This window comes from Malus domestica, chromosome 15 (assembly GCF_042453785.1).
Source record: "Malus domestica chromosome 15, GDT2T_hap1".
Lineage (NCBI taxonomy): Eukaryota > Viridiplantae > Streptophyta > Magnoliopsida > Rosales > Rosaceae > Malus > Malus domestica.
Genome location: NC_091675.1, coordinates 38900115 through 38920139, shown reverse-complemented (window position 1 = coordinate 38920139; position 20025 = coordinate 38900115). Strand labels below are relative to the sequence as shown.

Below are 20025 nucleotides of genomic sequence, written 5' to 3'. Positions count from 1 at the left end.
CTTCTCAGTGGAGGAAGGGAAACACATAATATGCCCTAGCCCACAAATTCTGAACAAAACACCACAACTCACCACAAAACGAAATTGTTAGGGTTTCCTCCAAACAACAAAAATCAAAAACACAAACTTACATACAGCTGTTTCAGAACATACTTGAGTTGAATTCGACTTCTTGGACAACAATCTCAGACCGCTCTGCCGCTAAAGCGACAAAAAATTGCTGGAAAGCCAGTCCCAACTCCAGGATTGTTGATGATAATAGAGACCAATACCTTGAAATTTTTTACCCGACGATCGCAAAATCAAGATAAAACGATGTAACCCAATTTTTTACCCCAAAAAAAAAACAGAGGATCAAACTTTTAATCAAACACAAAGAAAGCAAGATGAAAACAGAGAGAAGCAAAAGCTTGCGAGAGACAAAAGCAAACAGAAAGGTAAAGTGAAGAAAAACAGGCACTTAATTGTGTAAAATAGGCAACAAAATGGCAAATCAAAGAAAAAACCAGGGGCATTTCCGTCTGAACACTGGTGATGAACAATGTTATAAAGAAAACTAAGTTTTAGTATATATGATTTCATTTAGCTCCATTTAAATCAACTCTATGCATATAAAAACCCAATGACATTATTGCATTCTAGTTTAATTAGTTAAAGTGTTTGATTAATGAAAGAAAGGGTGATATGAACCTAAGCCTACGATAATTGAGCTAAGTGATTGGCTGCCTCTCAAATTTGTTTGAACCATGGGAATGTGTAGATTAGATTTTGGTTATATTTTGATTTGATCAAATATGTTGTAAAAGAGCATAAGCTCTTCTTTACTTTAAAGTACTCATTTATGTTTTATTTGATATTCATGCATATTGGAGTAATTGAGTCCAATGCCCAATAGAAAAACACGCCTTAATGTGATTAAATGCATAACTAAAATCAACCACCATTCCTAGACTGAGATTCAACACTAGGCTCGTGTTGGATCAAATCGAAGGTCCATAGTCATCCTAAGGCCCTAAGGCAACTATATAGTCCAATCAAAGAATGCAAACCTTATGTTAGTAGTACCATGTACTCTTTCTTCAAAAATCGTTTTACTTAACTAGTGGAAGTATCATATGCTACTAAATCAATCACATGGACCAATAGTTGTGATGACTAAAGAGTTTTAATTTGATTAAAATGATTATTAATATGTGATGAGACCTAAAACTTCAACCAAACCAATATTAAGTTGATAAGCGTGAGAGTGCTTTGAACACTCTGTCATGGCCTTCCACCATGGTAGGCTCCAATAGTTTGTGATTCATACCCTGACTTTACCCTATCATGCGGAGTATAAAGCATGTGCTTACACTCATGAGGAGTTCTATATGCATACATGATATTGTGAAGGTAGGCAACGAGAATAACCAACATCATATTATTGTGAGGTTGTTCTTGAACCCCCTACATGAACTTGCATGGTGGAAACGACTTAACTAAGTGCATTGGAGCCAATATCGTATCATTGTAAGGCAACATTTTCTAAAGGCTAAATAAGATAGGTCCTTACAAGAGATGTAAATGAGCAAGTGTACTCTCTCATTATTATTAACGCTAACTAACATCATATCATTGTGAGGTGGGCTTGGTAATAGTGAGCCTCCTATACGCTACTACGAGTTTCCTCCAAAACTCTCAAATTCCTATTGAGGGATATGAAATTTGCCAAAATAGTGGATGGTGCTATTTGATTTACAAACCCAGATTAAATGGCTTAAAATAAATCAATTTATATTTGTTATGTATTGTTTACTGATATATTTGCAAAAATACTATCCAAAACTTGACAAAGAAAAGCCGAAGGCTTTAGTTTCCATACTTGGTACATCAATCTCATAGGGAGTCTTGAATGGATTGTATATGTACCTATGTAGCCCTATCCTTACAAACTTCCTATTGATAATGTATCATTGGAAGAACATGTTTGATATGTCTAACATAATGAGGATAACACAACTATATATGCTTATTCCTTTGCTAAAAGCAGTGCGAGCTGGGCGACCGTCCAAGGCCCAAAGAAAATTAGGGGCACCAAAATGATTAGGGTGGTATATTCATATGTGTTTTCATAAGAGTATAAATTTATAAAATTTGGTTAAATAACCAAGAAGTTTAGCTAGAATTGTTGGTTTTTGTTATTTAAAATAATAAAGACGTCCTGGATTCAAAACAATCACATTATATGGTTTATAAAATTTGGTATAAAAATTTCGTATCTCTACCATTAGCCTTCAAGAAATTACTGTATGTATGTCTTTACCAAAATTAAGTTTAATTTAGTACTCATTCATTACTTTTACATATCAATTAAAGACTCAAAAATATTATTATCTTTTTTAGTCCCATGTTGACAAGGTTAGTAAATAAGAAAAAAAAACCTCACAATTTGTATAAAAACACAGTAAATGTTTAGATAGAAGGGAAACAAAACTTATTATCTATCTATTTTTAAACCCTGAGTGTGACAACCCATCCCAAATTTTATGATTTTATTAATTTTAAAAGAGTGAATTGACGAAATTGCCTTTAGAGAAGATGAGGTTGCTTTCGTTGACCATTGTTTAGAGAGACATATGACTCATTCTTTTGACGTATTTGTATAGTACACAATGATATGAACACGTAGGTGTAAACAGAACTAAATTTGGAGTTATGATGAAGATTTTACGAGCTACGGAGCATGAGGTGTGTTTTGGTAAATACACGTTACATGATATATTTTTCTGTATTTTCATTGATGAACTTGAGCTGTGTGCCACGTGGGGCCACACCCCACTCTTTCCCATCACTCATGTGTCTTGCTCTCTCTTGGCACAATCTCTCACTTTTTATTTCAAATCTCCCTCACCTCACTCATCCATCATTTGGTTGCCACCTCACCTATTTTTCTCTAACCCTCTCAATTCTCTTTCATCTCTCCCGTATCCTTATCTCTCTCGTTCCCCTTCCCGTGAACCGTCAGCCTCACCAACTCCGGTGAGCTACCACTCACCACGGCTCCACCACGACTCATCACGACGAGAGGCAAGCCACCACTCCTCACGACAGCGTATTCACCTTTGCAACCTCACCCTCTCCATCTTTCTAACCCTCTTCTCTCCCTTTGCAAATATTGGACGGCCAAGAGGCCAAGACCACCACCATAACTGTTTTAACTAGCCATATCAACGAGTTTCATTATCCTTTTAGACAAAGAACTAAGACTTCAAGCTGTGAACTCAAACCAGCCATGGATTCTGCACTGTGCAATGGTCATATCACTGTTCATCCTCCCTCCTGACCATGGTGAACCTTGAGACCCTCAAATCCTTCTTATTTTGAAGATCATAGGTTGTTTTAACCTTAAAAATGAGTTTGGGGGAATATTTTAAGCATAACATGCACTGGGAGGATTTTCCCCAATTTTTTGGTGACTGACCAGCCACCTTTGGACTATTTTTCTGGCCAATACTGACGTTAACTTGGCCCCACTTTGGTATAGTTTTGTTCCCTACACTTCTAACTTCAAAATGGCTTTTGAATCATTAAGTTTGGTTAAGTATCGAACTAGAAATTTGCTCTGGAAGTTGGGATGAAATCCAGCAATTTTTCCAGCAAGGATCCGTGGCCATTTGGCCACATTCAGTCCAATTTCCTGATCAACTCTAACTACAAATCGCCTAACCTTGGTATGGATTTGTTCCTCCCGTGGTAAGCTTCATTTCCATATAAATTATGTTGTTTTTGGTGGAGAATCGAGTTCGAAATAAGCTCCTAAAATTAAGGGAAAAACACGAAAAATTCTGGAAAACTCACGATGAAGGCCAGTGAGGCGCGCGTGAGTTTCCACTCTCTCCGGCCCGTGCAGCACATGGCTGCCAGTGCAACCACCTTGTGGCGGCACGTGCGGCAGCACCTAGAGGAACCTGAAGTCCCTTCTCAGGATTCTCGACATGCCGAACTCGAATTCACATTGTGGTTTTAGTTTCCTTTTCTCAGTGCAAAATAAATTAGTTTTTTTATAAATAAATTAGACATGCCGAACTCGAATTCACATTGTGGTTTTAGTTTCCTTCTCTCAGTGCAAAATAAATTAGTTTTTTTATAAATAAATTATTAAGTTTGAAGTGTTTGATAATTTTATCGAAGTCTTATCTGTGAAAACAAATCATTTTGCTTATATACAGTTAAGGAACATTTTTTGGCATCATCCCGGGCCTAAAAAATTTCAGGATCGGCCTTGGTTAAAAAAACAAAGCAACTTAAGAAGCTAGCACAAAGACATGGGCACTTTAAGTGCCATAATTCTTCACTAACAAATCATTGTATGAAGAAATAAAAGTTGCTTTGAACAACCCTTAGTTAAAACAAACACTAGTGCTTGTTTCTTTGTTATATGAATATGAAACTTGAGAAGTAAGCACAAAAGCATGGACACTTTATGTGCCATGATTCTTCATTTACAAATTCTTGTATGAAGAAATGAGAGTTCTCTTGAACAACTCTTAAATGTTTGTAATCTTGTTGAAACAAGATAGTTATTAAAGGACAATAGTCCATTAATATGGAGAATGATGATTTTGAATCATACGGACTAATGATGATTTTGAATCATTGAGTGTTGAAGTGTTAAACCACCTCACTAGGTGGAAACTAGGCTAGAACTTCACCATTGTGTCCCTATCCAAATGATAAAGATCTTCAAACTTTTACTAGTATAGTCATACTTTATAATATACTAACATATGCCTACACACTTTGTGTGTATGAACACTTTTTATTTTTGTTTTTAAAATGGGAAAGAGATGCCACTTAGTACTATAGTCATTTGTAAGTGAGAGGTCTTAGGTTTGATTCTCGCCAAAGATGAATTTGAACTACATTATTGCTAGCCCATTGTGAGGCTAAGCCCACCCCCTTCACTCTTAGTGTAAATAATATTGTTTGTTAAAATGGGAAGGAGAGAGGAAGAGAGAGAACGTGGGTGGGAGTGGGAGCGGGAGGTTTTTTTTTTATTTTAATATTAGATATATCTTAACATCATCTGTGAGTGAGGTTTGAATAAAAATCAGTAAAATTTGATTATGTGAAGTTACATTATTGCCCTTTTTTGTGATTGAAGACTAAATAATATTTTCACCATCTTTTGGTTGACAAGAGGATTTTATCAATAGGTTTAGATATAATAAATTTAATTAAAATAATATGTGTCATTTTATTTTACAATTTATGTATGTCAATACAATTATGTATTATTTTAAGTATACATGAGCATTTAGTTATACTATTTTACCGATCTAGTCCACGTAGACCCCACCTAACCGTCTAAGCGCTAAGTCCCAACCAGCTGCCCGACTAATACCTAGCATCTTTTAACATTTTGGTCCAAAGCAAAACACAAATCTCGAAATAAAAAAAATAAAATAAAATGTATTCTGGTATTCGACAACAATATTCTACATGACGTACTCTCTCTTCGGTCTGTCTCTCCGCCCTCGGTAATTGGTAGGCCTGACAAACGGGTCGTGTCTGTCGTGTTCGTGTCGTTTTCGTATAACACATGTTATCTTAACGTGTCGTGTCGTGTCATGTCACGCCCGTTATCTTAACGGGTCCTTAACAGGTCGGGTCACTTATGACCCGTTAAGAAAAATATTTTTTTTTCTTCAATTTGCACATACCACACATTGCCACATAAATATTACTTCAAAAATTAAAACACAATTGTCATTTAAGTACTACATCTACACTAAAAAATAGGAGCCTAATAAACAAACATCTATACACTACTAGTCTATTACAAAATATTAAATGTGCAAGGATATGCAAAAAGAAAGAGTTTTTGTTTTCAAGGTTGTGAAGCCTTTCTCAAAATTTTAAACCTTGTCAATGGAACTCAAAGCTTGCATGTTATTCCTTTTACAAAATCCTCAATTTTCATCAATCGTCATAACATAAGATTTTGTGGTATCCACTTGTGTAAATATTTTAAATTGACAATCAAATTAGTTCATTGTATTCATATATGATCAAGGAGTGTAGCTTTTAAAAATCATCAAAATCGGACTTAAAATAACCGTTAAATCATGATTTTTAGTTTATAACCGTCGAAAAGTTTTGTCCCATTACTTGATCTTTGAATGTTTGTTTTTTACAATTTTTGGCGTATGTGATCTCAAAATATATACAAACATGTTTGATGGTTTGATCGTTGAAACTAGTTTCGTAGAATGCGTATCCCATCAAAACAATAGATTCACTAACACTTAACAGTTTATTCATACTTTCATTAAGTATAAAAGATTTTGTGGTATCCACTAGTATAAATATTTTAAATTGAAGATCGAGTTCATTCATTGTATTCATATAGGGTCAAGGAGTGTAGCTGTAAAAAATCATCAAAATCGAAGTTAAAATAACAGTTAAATCGTGACAAGTTTGACGGTTGGATCGTTGAAATTAGTTTCATAGAATGCATATCCCATCAAAATGATAGATTCACTAACACTTAGAGTTTATTTATACTTTCATTAAGTATAACATAAGATTTTGTGGTATCCACTAGTATAATATTTTAAATTGAAGATCGAATTCATTCATTGTATTCATATAGGATCAAAGAGTGTAGCTGTAAAAAAATCATCCAAATCGGAGTTAAAATAACCGTTAAATCGTGATTTTTCGTTTATAACCGTCGAAAAGTTTTGTCACGTTACTTGATCTCTGATTGTTTTTTTTTTTTTTTGCAATTTTTGGCGTATGCGATCTCGAAGCATATACAAACAAGTTTGACAGTTAGATAGGTGAAATTAGTTTCATAGGATGCGTATCCCATCAAAATGATAGATTCACTAACACTTGGAGTTTATTTATACTTTCATTAAGTATAGCATAAGATTTTGTGGTATCCACTTGTGTAAATATTTTAAATTGATGATCAAATTAGTTCATTGTATTCATATAAGATCAAGGAGTGTAGCTGTAAAAAATCATCAAAATTTGAGTTAAAATAACCGTTAAATCATGATTTTTCGTTTATAACCGTCGAAAAGTTTTATCCCGTTATTTGATCTCTGAATGTTTGTTTTCTGTAATTTTTGGCATATGTGATCTCGAAGTATATACAAACATGTTTGACGGTTTGATCGTTGAAACTAGTTTCGTAGAATGCGTATCCCATCAAAACAATAGATTCACTAACACTTAAGAGTTTATTCATACTTTCATAAAGTATAACATAAGATTTTGGGGTATTCACTAGTGTAAATATTTTAAATTGAAGATCAAGTTCATTCGTTGTATTCATATATGGTCAAGGAGTGTAGCTATAAAAAATCATCAAAATCGGAGTTAAAATAACCGTTAAATCGTGATTTTTCGTTGATAATCGTCGAAAAGTTTTGTCTCGTTACTTGATCTCTAAATGTTTGTTTTTTGCAATTTTTGGCGTATGAAATGTCGAAGCATATGCAAGCAAGTTTGACAGTTGGATCGTTGAAATTAATTTCGTAGAATGCATATCCTATCAAAACGATAGATTCACTAACACTTAAGAGTTCATTTATACTTTCATTAAGTATAACATAAGATTTTGTGGTATCCATTATGTAAATATTTTAAATTGACGATCAAATTAGTTCATTGTATTCATGTGGGATCAAGGAGTGTAGTTGTAAAAAATCATCAAAATCGGAGTTAAAATAATCGTTAAATCATGATTTTTCGTTTACAATCGTCGAAAAGTTTTATCTCGTTACTTGATCTCTGAATGTTTGTTTTCTGTAATTTTTGGCGTATGCGATCTCGAAGCATATACAAACATGTTTGACGGTTGGATCATTGAAACTAGTTTTGTAGAATGCGTATCCCATCAAAACAATAGATTTACTAACACTTAAGAGTTTATTCATACCTTCATTAAGTATAACATAATATTTTGTGGTATCCACTAGTGTAAATATTTTAAATTGAAGATCGAGTTCATTCATCGTATTCATATAGGGTCAAGGAGTGTAGCTGTAAAAAATCATCAAAATTGAAGTTAAAATAACCGTTAAATCATGATTTTTCGTTGATAACCATCGAAAAGTTTTGATGGGATACTGCTTCCAAGAGAAACTTCCAGATACAAAGGGAGCAATCCTAGAGGTTTTGCCCAATAACTGATGGTTCACTTGATTAAGTGAGTCATAATCTATATCTTTACATTTTGCCAATATGAAATCATTAAGCAAATGATCTATGCACAGATTCCTGGCCCAGATGCTCTTACAATCAGGATCAACTTGAAAAACTGCCTCAACAACAGGCTCTAGTACCATTCTGATGATAGAAGAATCACTAAGAGAGGTATCAAGTTTATGCAATAAATAACACCACGTGTTCAAGCAAGCTAAATGAACAGATACATCACATTTAGTCGACATGATGCCTATCAGTGGTGTCATAATGAGCTTTGTGCTTTTTAAGTATCCCTTTTTTTGAATTTCACTACCGTTTGTTCCTATTTGTTCCATACCATTGTCCTTTTTTGTCGCATTTGTCTCAAAGGGTAATATCATGGTAGGCTGAACAAGGGCATCAATAAGACCTTCCCAGGCAACCTGCAAAATTGGAGTACATAACAATCCTAGCTTAAGACATGGAATCTGAAAGTCTGGATATTCTGAGACTAGATTACGTTTTCACGCTGACAAGGATTAGGGACTTGGATCTAGCTTCGAAGGAGCATAACATAAATGAAATCATTAAGAAAAACACATCATCTATTCTTTGGAATTAGACTTACTTGTGAAGCAATTTGAACTTGAGAGTCATGATCTGAAAATGTCTGCTCGGGAATTTTTAGCATCTGATTAATTAACTGCCTGTTCTTCAAGGCATGAGATCCCAGTAAGCGGATAAACCATCCCCATGCTTGAATAGTTTGAACCTTCATGCCATTGGTTAGCACGTGGTGCATCCCAGTAAGCAACCTTGGCTTCAAATCTTTGACAACTGCCTGTTTATGGAAGAAAACGAAGAAAAAGGAAATGTACATGCCAATATAAATTACAGAATAACCAGCAAGACAAGATCATGGAAAGCCACCTAATGGTTCTATGTGAGACCCATGAAGCCAATGGAAGGGATACTATATAATCTTATGGTTAATTTTTCCATGACACGGCATAAGCTACCCATACTAGAAGTCATACTTCAAGAAAATGACATGAGCAAGTGAGTACCTTGGAAAGATTTAGCGGAGGGGGTAATATTGTAGACCTAGTGTTCAATAAACACCTCTCTGACATATCCCTCTCCCTCATATCAGAGCTAAGGAGTCTTCTATACACTGGAGGAGCCCATATATGCGACATCTCTCTCATATTCTCACTTAACAAAGTTGCTAACTTCATAACAGCCTGTCACAATAACAAAAGGCATATTCAGAAGAATTAGTATGAAAACAACGCTATTTAAAACGCATGACACTTGCGATGTATTACCTGAATAGCCTCAAAAGTAGTCGACAAAGAACCGATAGGATTGTCAATGGCATGAACAATCGCAAGCAAAAGAGAATGGAAATGGGCAGCTAAATGTGGTGTACTCAATTGTTGGATAGATATGCACCACACCCCTAAATTGCAAACAGACTGCAGTTATGAAATCAGCAGGTTAATATTCGGACACACACGCGAAAAAACAAAAACTAAAAACACAAAAAGATTATCACTTGTGGTAATAAATTCCCGTTAATATAAAGAAATAACCTTCATTTTCGTGGTTGTAATGAGCTTTGCAGCTCCATTATATCTTCGTAAAAGGGTACGTGCTACTCGTATAAATTTTCACATTATGACATCTTCTCATGGAAATTCTCACTCTGAAGCATTGGAACAAATAATCACTGAATTCTATGCCAAAAGTCTCCACATAATCCTTGAATTTAGGACTCCATATATGTCCTCGCGTAATTTTAGCGGTGAGCAAGCCCTGGCATCCCCGTCCTCATCCTCATCGTCCTCATCGAGCATGAGGCCGAGGGTTAAGTGGTTTAATCTAGCTCTGAGGGAATGCCCTGCTGCGCGGGAGAATCTTGATCTCTGCCAGTGCCATTTTGAACCTATGGTGGTTGATGTGATTATGGTTCAGAGACCACTTGATTGTGGCCAGGTCAAGTGTTCGCCTAAAAGGGATCTTGCTAGAAACTTGTCATTGAAAGAGCGGTATCCATGCTGTTGGAATTATGAGCAGGACGAATTTGGGTGTGACGCAAAGAGTGAAAATATTATAGAGAGATGGGTTCTGCAGTATGAGAGTCGGAAGATTAGAGATATAAATTCAAGGAGGAGGAGGTCGAGCAATAATAATTTATCTGCAGTGTATAAGAAATCAATGTTACTTTTGAGGTCTTTGCATGTCACTGTCAGGCTAACCTGCGTACAAAGCTTATCGCGACATCAATTCGTCTGGTCAAATTCGGCCATTCGCTATCACTTACCGGGTATCCTCTTTTTCTGAGCCCTTCACTTGTAGTGAAGAAGCAGAAATGCAGCGGTTCGGGTTCACCCCCTGTGGACACAGCTGGTGGCAGGCTTTGTATTTCTGTATTGTATTGTTCATCACTTTTAGATGTAAGCTCTGAACCATCAACTCCTATGTCTCCACAACTTATTCCGGACTATGTTGGTAGCCCATTGACAGATCGTCTTAAAGGGTTCCCATCACTTCCTATTACAGGAACAATACCACTATCCATCATTTTCCCCATTCTCAAGGCGACAGTTGGAGTTTTGACCATTATATAGCTACGCCACCTTCAGTTTCTTTCTCACCTTCACTTACATGTTCAGAACCACAAACTTCGATTTCTAATCCAGGTGCTTGTTGTTTTCAACCGACAGCCTTGCCACTTTATCCGCCTGAAACATCTCATGTTCATAAAAAGGATACAAGCTATGATGAGTATTGTCCTTCACCTGCCATTTCTCTCTCACAATCATCTGCCTCGCGCTCATTGCCAATCTTTATTCCTGGGAGTCGTCCTTCAAAGCCTCATTTACAATCTGAGAGTGCACTAGCTAGTGAACCGGCGGCTAAACTTGCTGATTTCCCTGCATTTTCCAACAAGCTAAATTTTACTCTTAGAGGAACTGGATCTGGCAGTTTTAAAAGTGATAAAACTACAGGTTTTAATCAGCATGGTACTGCGGTTGAGAAGGTATTGTAGATGCTGATGTTGTGAAGGTCTCATTAGAAAGTGGTTGTCTTTATTTAATATTTGTTATTTTTAATGCAGTTGTTTTATTTTGGGAAAGATGAAGCTAGACAATATTCTGGGGGTGAAAGTATCATCCAGCAGCTCCAGTAGGTCTTTTCCTGATGATTTGGATGATACCGATTTTGCTTACGCATTTGATGTGGAGTATGATGATGCGACGGATCCCAGAAGCAGGTAAGTTCTGAAGTTCATATGTTTCAGTTACTTCTATTTCTGCAAGTATTTTACCTAAGCTGTTTCACTTTCTGCCTACTTGTTAGTGTCTCTATGCACTCTGTAGTTAGTTTTGATTGTCTTTGGAAATAACTTGCCAGTCAAACGGTTAATTATTATCTAAATATACACCACAGTTGTAACCGAGCAATGAGGGGTAGCTGCACTGTCAACATACAACGGGCATTGATCATGGATCAAACAAGTGATGTGAGATTGATTAGTAAGAAATTAGAAGGAAGCATTCTATATGATAAATTATTTCTTTCCATCGGTTAGTTTTTTATAAGGTTAGTTTACGAGTAAGACACCGTTCATACACGGTATGGTAATGTGTTGCATCATGCTTACTAGATGCAGGCCACCCATTTTAGTTGAAGCCCATGAAATGATTTGGGACATAAGCGCAGTACTTAAATATGTTTGCTAAATATGCACGAGGGATTCTCGTTAGTTGTTGTGCTTTACACTGCTTTGCTCCTTTTTATCCAGAGAAATAGTATTGTCTTATGCAGTAGATACATGCTAAGGAGTACACATAACGATTCGTTAGCTATTTATTTACTGAACTTGAAAGATAAAGCCTTAGGACTTAGTTCAGTTTTTCAATTTCAGTGTCTGAAAATTGGTATCCAAGTTTGGGCACAGGGTTAGAAACCCCTGTATACTAGGAACCCACATTTCATAATTATTATATGAGTTGACTGACATCTCGAACTCAATAGTGTAAGAAATTTGCTCAGAACGAGTCAGGTAGAGAAACATTCACAAGCCACCTGATACCGCTGACCTTCCCTAAGTATTTGGAAATATTTGATTTTGGGGTAAATCTCAGTTTACTACTATCATGTTTCATGGTTTTCAACATTTACTACATCAAGTTTTTTTCGTCCTAGAATCATACCTAAAATGTTAATTTGGGAAAGTCTCATACATCCGTTAGTCAAACTATTAAGTCTAACGTTAACTGATGACGTGGTGCCTATGTGGACAATGATTGGGCACCACGTGTCATTAAAAAATATTAAAATAATTAATTAAATAAAGTATTAAAACAAAACAAAAAAAAACAATAAGGAAAAAACCCAGAACCCCTGCAAATCAAAACAACAAAATATTCCGATCAAATCATCCCCAAACCCAATCTTTCAATTCAATCCCCCACTCTCAAACCCTAAAGTTCAGCTCTTTCAGATCAAAAGGAAAACCCCAATTCAATTAGTTTCAAAGTTTCAGTAAAATTCAAACTGAAAGACGATGTTGAACTCAAACCACCACCAACCCCCATCTCCCTCGGACGCATGATGTTGCGCAAGTTGTTGGTCCAGGTGCAGGAGGCAGCGGCGGAGCAGTTGGAGGAGCGCCAGAGCGACTGGGTTTATTGAATCGCGGTCGTCCCCTTTTTCCCTTCTCTCGAGGTCTCCTCCTTTCAAATTCAGATCTCCTCCAGATCTTCTCCACTCCATTTCAAAACTGCTTCCCAAAATCTCAACTTCCTCTCTTCTCACTTTCCCATCAGATCCACATTTTCTCGGGAAACAAACACCTCGAGCCGACGCCGCCTCCTTCTCCTTCAACAATGTCGAGGTTCATCAAACTCGCTTCTACTTCTCGCTTTCCTCCTAGTCCAATTCACCACCGCCGTCTCTTCTTCCTCTCCGCCAGAGCCCTCGCTGACTCCATCGCTGCAACCCGGCGCCGATTCACCTTCATCGCCATCTCCATCCCCGATTTCCCTCCCTCCATCTCCATCTCCGTCGTCAAGGGTTCGGCCGTCCTCGAGCTGCTTGCCAGTGAAGATGAGGCGTTGCTGGTCCGGGGGGATGCCCTCATTGGCTTGGATCTTGGCCTTAACATTGTCGATGGTGTCAGAGGACTCTCTCTCTCTCTCTCTCTTTCTTCTCTCTGACTCTCTCTCTTTCTCTTAATTTCTTGAAAGATTTGATGATTGACTGTGTATGTGGTTTCAGTAAGCTCTTACCTCAGTGGAAGATCCAAGCTTTTGCACTGATTTCTTCATCTCAGCCAGAGAAAAATCTTGGGTTTTTCATCCAAGCCCAGTGAAGCAAAAGCAAAGAGGAGAGCGGAGAGAGAGATAGAGAGAGAGGGGGGGGAGAATGAAGGGAGAGAGAGAGTGCGGGGGTAGGGTTTTTTTTTAATACTTTTATTTAATTAATTATTTTAATATTTTTAATGATACGTGGCGTCCAGTTATTGTCCACATAGGCGCCACATCATCAGTTAACGACAGACTTAACAGTTTGACTAACGGATGTATGAGACTGTCCCAAAATTAACACTTTATGTATGACTATGGGACGAAAAAAACTTAATTACTAAATGTTGAAAACCATGAAATATGAGGGTAGTAAATTGAGATTTACCCTTGATTTTGAGTTGCTTTTTTCTTTTCTTTTTTGTGCAAGTATTTTACATATTACTTGGGTTTTTTTTTCTTTTTCTTCTATTAACGATAATAATTTTATTTTGTGTAAAATATTTTGATGCTATTTCTTTGTGTGATTGAATGTACATTTACTAATAATAATACCCTTGATGCAGAATCAAGTGGTACAAATAATGTTCAAATTGTTGGGGATGGATGTGATGCATATAGGATAGCTGTTTAGCCAAAATAGTTCATGAGATTATAACCTCTCACTTTGGTCCCTAAAATTTGAAATCGATAAAATTAGTCCCTGAGATTGTCCACCATCAATCATTTTGGTCATTCTGTGAAAAATCTCCATTAAACAAGAATAAAATGACAAAAATACCCTCAATTTTTTGTCAAATCATTTTATCCTACTAATTATTATGACCAAAATGATTGATGGTGGACAATTTCAGGGACCATTTCTATTGATTTCAAATCTCAAGGACCAAGGTGATGGGTTATACAAATCTTATGAATCATTTTGGCTAAAAAGCCCATATAGGATTTATCTTCCCTTTATCACTAGGATTTTTTTTCCTTGTTTGTTGGGTTAGTTTCGGTGCACAAAGAAGCACCAGACCAACATCAAGAAACCATGATAAATAGAGGTTGAGACATAGCTACATCCACATTGCAAATAAAAAGAAAGTGCATCTGCTTGATGCTTCCTTCCTTTATTAGTAAAGGATACGTGGGTCCTTTGCGGAGTAGGATTAATCAACCACAGAGTGGGGCTATTCTGCCTCATGGAGGCAAAATCGTCCCCTTTACTAAATAACCCCGTAGAGTGTTGTTCCTCATGAATATGTTATGAGGTCTTTGGCGATTCACCATTACTTAAAAAAATGAACATCTAGGCAAGGAAAAGCAAAGGGATTAGTGATTGTCGATAAAGAAATGAGTCTGTCTTTTGTCCTCATCTTTTGTCTGTTAGGGTTTCAAGTGCCATTATGAGTATAAGTTGACAATTTTTGCAAGGAACTGCGATGAGTCATCTTTTGATTAGTCATTGCTTGATAATAGTATGTAAACATTAAACCATTTATAAGGTCTTTGGTTTATGGGTGAGCGACTATGTTCTCTGCATCTGGTGATACTATGGTCATAAAGTTCAATGTTCGGGCATTCTTTTAGATTCTCTTGATTTGTTTGTGAAAGGCATATGGCCCTCTCAAATGCATAGATATGGTTTTGCTAATGCGGTGTGATGATCTTATCTTTTTGCCTCAGACTTGAATCTATTGACAAACATGTACCGCTATGCAAGCCACATGGGCCTGGAGGGTTGTTTCCAATTAGAAAATCCCAAGATGCTGTTGTTGGTGCACTTGTATATATGTTAAGAAAAGCCCCACCTCTCTGGTAGAATCACTCGAATTCAGTAAATTTGTCATAGGCCGGTAGGTCTGAAACCTGGAGCAACTGTAACCAAGAGCCTGATCGGTCTTCTGAGGATCATGCATCAATTCAGCATGCTAGTTCTTCAAGCGTCGTTTCATCTGGGCTTATATCATCAAAAACTACCATGGATGCATTACAAGAGCTCCGGGGTTACAAGACAATGAAAAACTTGTTAATAGGGAAAGGCAGTAAATCTCATAAGTAGTCCAAATATGCTTCTGCTTCTGCAGTAAACCTACAACATTTTGGTTTTCAGTTTTCGCAGTTTCATTCTGAATGGCTGAAAAAAAAAATTTCCTTTTATTTTTTTGGCGTCCACTTCCATTTGTACATATATTTGAGAAAATTTGATTATATAAGTTTAGCGATGATGTATATAAATATGTCCATAATGCTTGCTCCTTCGATTTACTGTCCTCATTTCTATAATAATTATAAACTTTGGTTCATTAGCTGGGAAGTAGTGCTTCTATTTTTCTTTCATGTACTTTTATTCTTTATCAAAGGTTGAGGGAGATTTTGAACTCGGAACATCTTCCAGGAATGTGGAGAGAAATACCGCTATACCAGACTATCACTATCAACTATTAGTTTCTGCATAGGTGATCACTATTATTTCTGGCTATCTGTCTGTCCGTTCTCTTAGCTCTCATCAAGATCTTTCACAAGCTATGGAGAAGCTACTTGGATATAGCATTGCAATGACATCAAAGTAAGAAAAATGGACAAAATTGTGAAAGCTGGCAAACCTGTGATGAAGGGAGCTTAAAAGTGAGTTCTTATAGTTTATATATTATCTGACAATTCTTATATATAAGGGGAAACAAATAGGAAATGACACAAATTGAAGGAAAATTTGCTAATATGTAGCTATTGTGTTGCCAGAATATGATTCCGGCAATGGTAGCTAGCACTAAGTCGATGCTAGAAAGGTGGTAAAATCATGAAGATGAAGAGAGAGGCGTTTGAAGAATTTAGGCTTCTGACTTCAGAAGTGATTCCCAAACAGCTTTTGGAAGCAACTACTTAGAAGGAAATGACATTTTTGAGATGATGATGAAATTATCCTTCTTAACATCCAAAAACTCCTCACAATTAGATTTCCCGATCTTAGGCAACTATTTTTCCGTTCAAATAGTGGTTCTGGTGGATGACTTTCCTTTCCTTAGTTCTTTTGCCACTTCCGTTTTGGTGCAAGGCAGACAGGCGTCGTTGGCTTCGTGAAGCTTGTGTTGGGCCTTCTTCTCGAGACGCTACTTTTCTGGGTCAGTCTTCCACATGTGTTACTTATAGTAACGTGTCTCCTGGCTTTCAAGCATTGATCTTCAACGTGGGCTAAGAAAGGAAAGTCAGCCTTTCTCTTCATTAAATGCATGCTCTGTTAGGCTTTCATGTGACTTAGGCCCCGTTTGGGATTGAGGTGATTTTAAAAAAAGCCACTGTGAAAAAAAGCTGAGGGTCATTTTTGTGTTTGGTAAACTGAAAAAAAATGGCTTATTTTGGAAGCTGCTGTGAGAATAAGCTGAAAATCAAAGGAAAAACTGAAGCTGCTATTTGCTGCTTTGAAAAAAAGCCAGTTTTTTCAAAGCACACGGAGCTACAGTGCTCCTTTAATGAAAAGACACACTATCATCCTGCTTTTTTTTCCAAAAGCACTTTCACAAAAAAGTTTACCAAACACTCTACTGGCTTTATTTCACAGCCGCTTATTCTCACAGCACAGCCGCTTATTCTCATAGCAGCTTTTTTTCAAAGCACAGCAATACCAAACCAGCCCTTATAAGCCTTAGGCTTTTGCTTGATGGCATGTAGGGAAACTAGTCCTATGTTAAAGCAGTCGACTTTTGTAGGGAAGTTAGTCCTATGTTAAAGCCTTAGGCATATGCGTGATGGCATGCAGGGAAGGTAGTTTCTTGTTAAAGTCGTAGGCTTTTGCATGGGGACATGTAAGGAAGCTAGTCCCATGTTAACATCGTAGGCTTTTGCGTGGTGACATGTAAGGAAGCTAGTCTGATGTTAAAGATGTAAGGAAGCTAGTCTCATACTAAAGCCTTAGGCTTTTGCGTGTGGTGCTTGAATTTTTAGAGGCTTTGCTTTTCCTGGGTATATTTGCTTGTTTTCCCAGGTATTTCATTTCTTGCTTTGCCATGCTTTAATGGTTGTATTCTAACCGAGTCTCTTTATTGTAGCATCTGATAAAGAAGCTGCACATGTTGGTCCCACTTATAAAACCAGGAGTTCTCAGGTCTCTGTGTCATCTGGTACTCTTAAGCCTCCTAAATATCTTGATATTACTGGTTCAAGTGAAGAGGATCGGAGTACCGACAGTGCTGCTGACAACAAGGAATCTAGTGAGGATTTGGATGCTGAAGAGAGTAGCAATACAAATGTCAAATTTGAACCAAGAAGTAGAGGGCATCCTCAGGCTTCCCCTGGGAAAGGTGTGGCTGATGGGGATAGTGATGCAGGATTAAGTGACAAGAATGACAACAAAGTGATTGGCAGTGTTAATTTCGATGAGGTTGATGTTTTCCTCAATGATGATATCCGAGTAGGTGTAGCGTATTGATAGGAGCATATTTATGCGACTGAGTTAGCTTGTTCTCATGCATTTATGTTGTTATTCCTTAGTTGTTTTAGTGTTTAAAGTCATTTTCGTGCAATTTCAGGTTCTAAGGACAAAGTATGCAATAAGGTGCATTTTGGAGCAGTTTTGGGCTTGCAATGGATAGCACATGCATGGAGCAAAGTGGTTGGACGAAATTAAAGATCTAAAGAAGCTAGGAATGTGCCAAGGAGAGGAAGAAAATAAATAGAGGACCAAGGAAGACAAGGAAACCATCAAGAAAGAGGAAAGACTAGTCAAACTTGCCTTATCTTGTCTTTACCTTTTCTAATCTAAATTACCAAAGATTCAGTCACACGAAGGGTTTCTAAATACTTTGGGACATTTCATTACATATTCTACAAATCCTAAACCTGCCTTAAAAGTCCAAGCCATATCATCCTTCACCATTTCTCTTCCTTGTCGTGCAAGGGAGCCTCCCTTTCCTATTTTCTGCCATAAATCACTCCAATTTCCACCCATGTCGTGCATCATCACCCTTGTTCCCTTCATTATTTCAGATTTCATGCATCATTACATTGAATCATTGCACTCAATTGCTACACCATTCCTTGTTCTCTCCATTTCAGATTTCATGCATCATTGCACTCAATTGCTACACCACTCCATGTTCCCCTCCATTGCCATGCACTTCCTCTATAAGAGGAAGTGTGTGTAACATAAATTTAGTTCAGTTTTTGCTTGATCATTCATCCCCATTTCAATACAACCTTCATCCAAACACATTCATTCATCTTTACATCCATTCCTCCATATAAACAAACCTTCAAACACTCACTAACACCTTGTGCCGTAGCAAAGGAAATAAAGGAAAATGCTTGGACGTGCTTGCTGTCCAACTTGGATTGTTGGAGCGTTTAGGTGTTTTCTTTCTTTTGTTTCTAATGTTTAAATTCATTTCCTTTCGTTTTGTTGTAAATATGAGTGGCTAAACCCCTCTTGGCTAGGGGTGATTTCAAAACCATGATTATGTGTGCAATATAATTTGATAAATTCCAGTTATGAACTCTTGAATCATGAATGCAATTGGCTTAACTATTGATAACTTATTTGTATTTGTTAATTAAGGGTCGACACTTAATTGGCATGCATAAATCCGTTGCTAGAATATAAGGAAGTTTCACATAATCGTTACAAACTTATATTCACATGTAGTGAAGGTCGCTTATAAACGATCGCGTTAAGTTCAATTCCTAGCATAAGCGACATGATGTCATAGTTGCAAGTGCTTTGTCAATGCTTATGATTCTCATTAAACGTAATGATATTTGATTGTATCTCTATTATGATGTCATGTAGGGAACTTTTGAAGAATGTTTTGGGTTGTCGAATGATGTCATCCAATCCAATAAAACAAGGAAAATCTGAGAGTTAACTAGTGATGTCACGGTTAATTTGGAGCATTGTCATTCATAATTCAATGAAGTAGTAACTGGAAATCGAATTATTTGCATACATGTCATGTGTGGAGAAAAAGACTAGCTATCCCATCCATCATCTTATTTCTCAAATTTATTTTACAAGCTGTCTAATTTTTCATACTTGTTTGTTTGTTTCAACTTCATCCAAATCAAAACCCCCCTTTTAGTTTCTTGTTTCAAAGTGTTTCAAATCTGTTTTAGTTTGTGTTTTTAAGTGTTTTGATTCAAGTAAAAGTCAATTTTCGTTCAAAGTCATTCATAGTGTCTAGTTTAAGTTTATTTGGTTGTTTTAAGCTGTTTTTAGTATTTTAAGTTTGCTTTGAGTCTTGTGAGTCTTGTTAAGTGTTTTTAAGTTTAGTTTTATGTTTTTGGGTCAGTTTAGAGGTCATTAGCAAGCCCTTCTAATCCCCGGTTCAAAACGATCTCTACTTATACTTGTACTACAATTGTCAAAAGAGGGTTAAATTTGTGTGTTAAGATAATTTTCGCATCAAGTTTTTGGCGCCGTTGCTGGGGATTAGCAACTTTGCTAATCCCCCGTTGTTTCTTTTTCGTGTCTTTTGTTTTACTTTTGATATTTGATTTAGTTTTGTTTCCTTGATTTCAGGTACTAGAAAAGTAAGACATGAATTTTGCTACC

General features: G+C 36.7%; 1 pseudogene; it reads left to right on the top strand.

Annotated features, from left to right (window-relative positions):
• Positions 1-9853: 9853 nt before the first annotated feature.
• On the top strand, positions 9854-18985 carry LOC139192540 (autophagy-related protein 13b-like; annotated as a pseudogene).
• The last annotated feature ends 1040 nt before the right edge of the window (positions 18986-20025 follow it).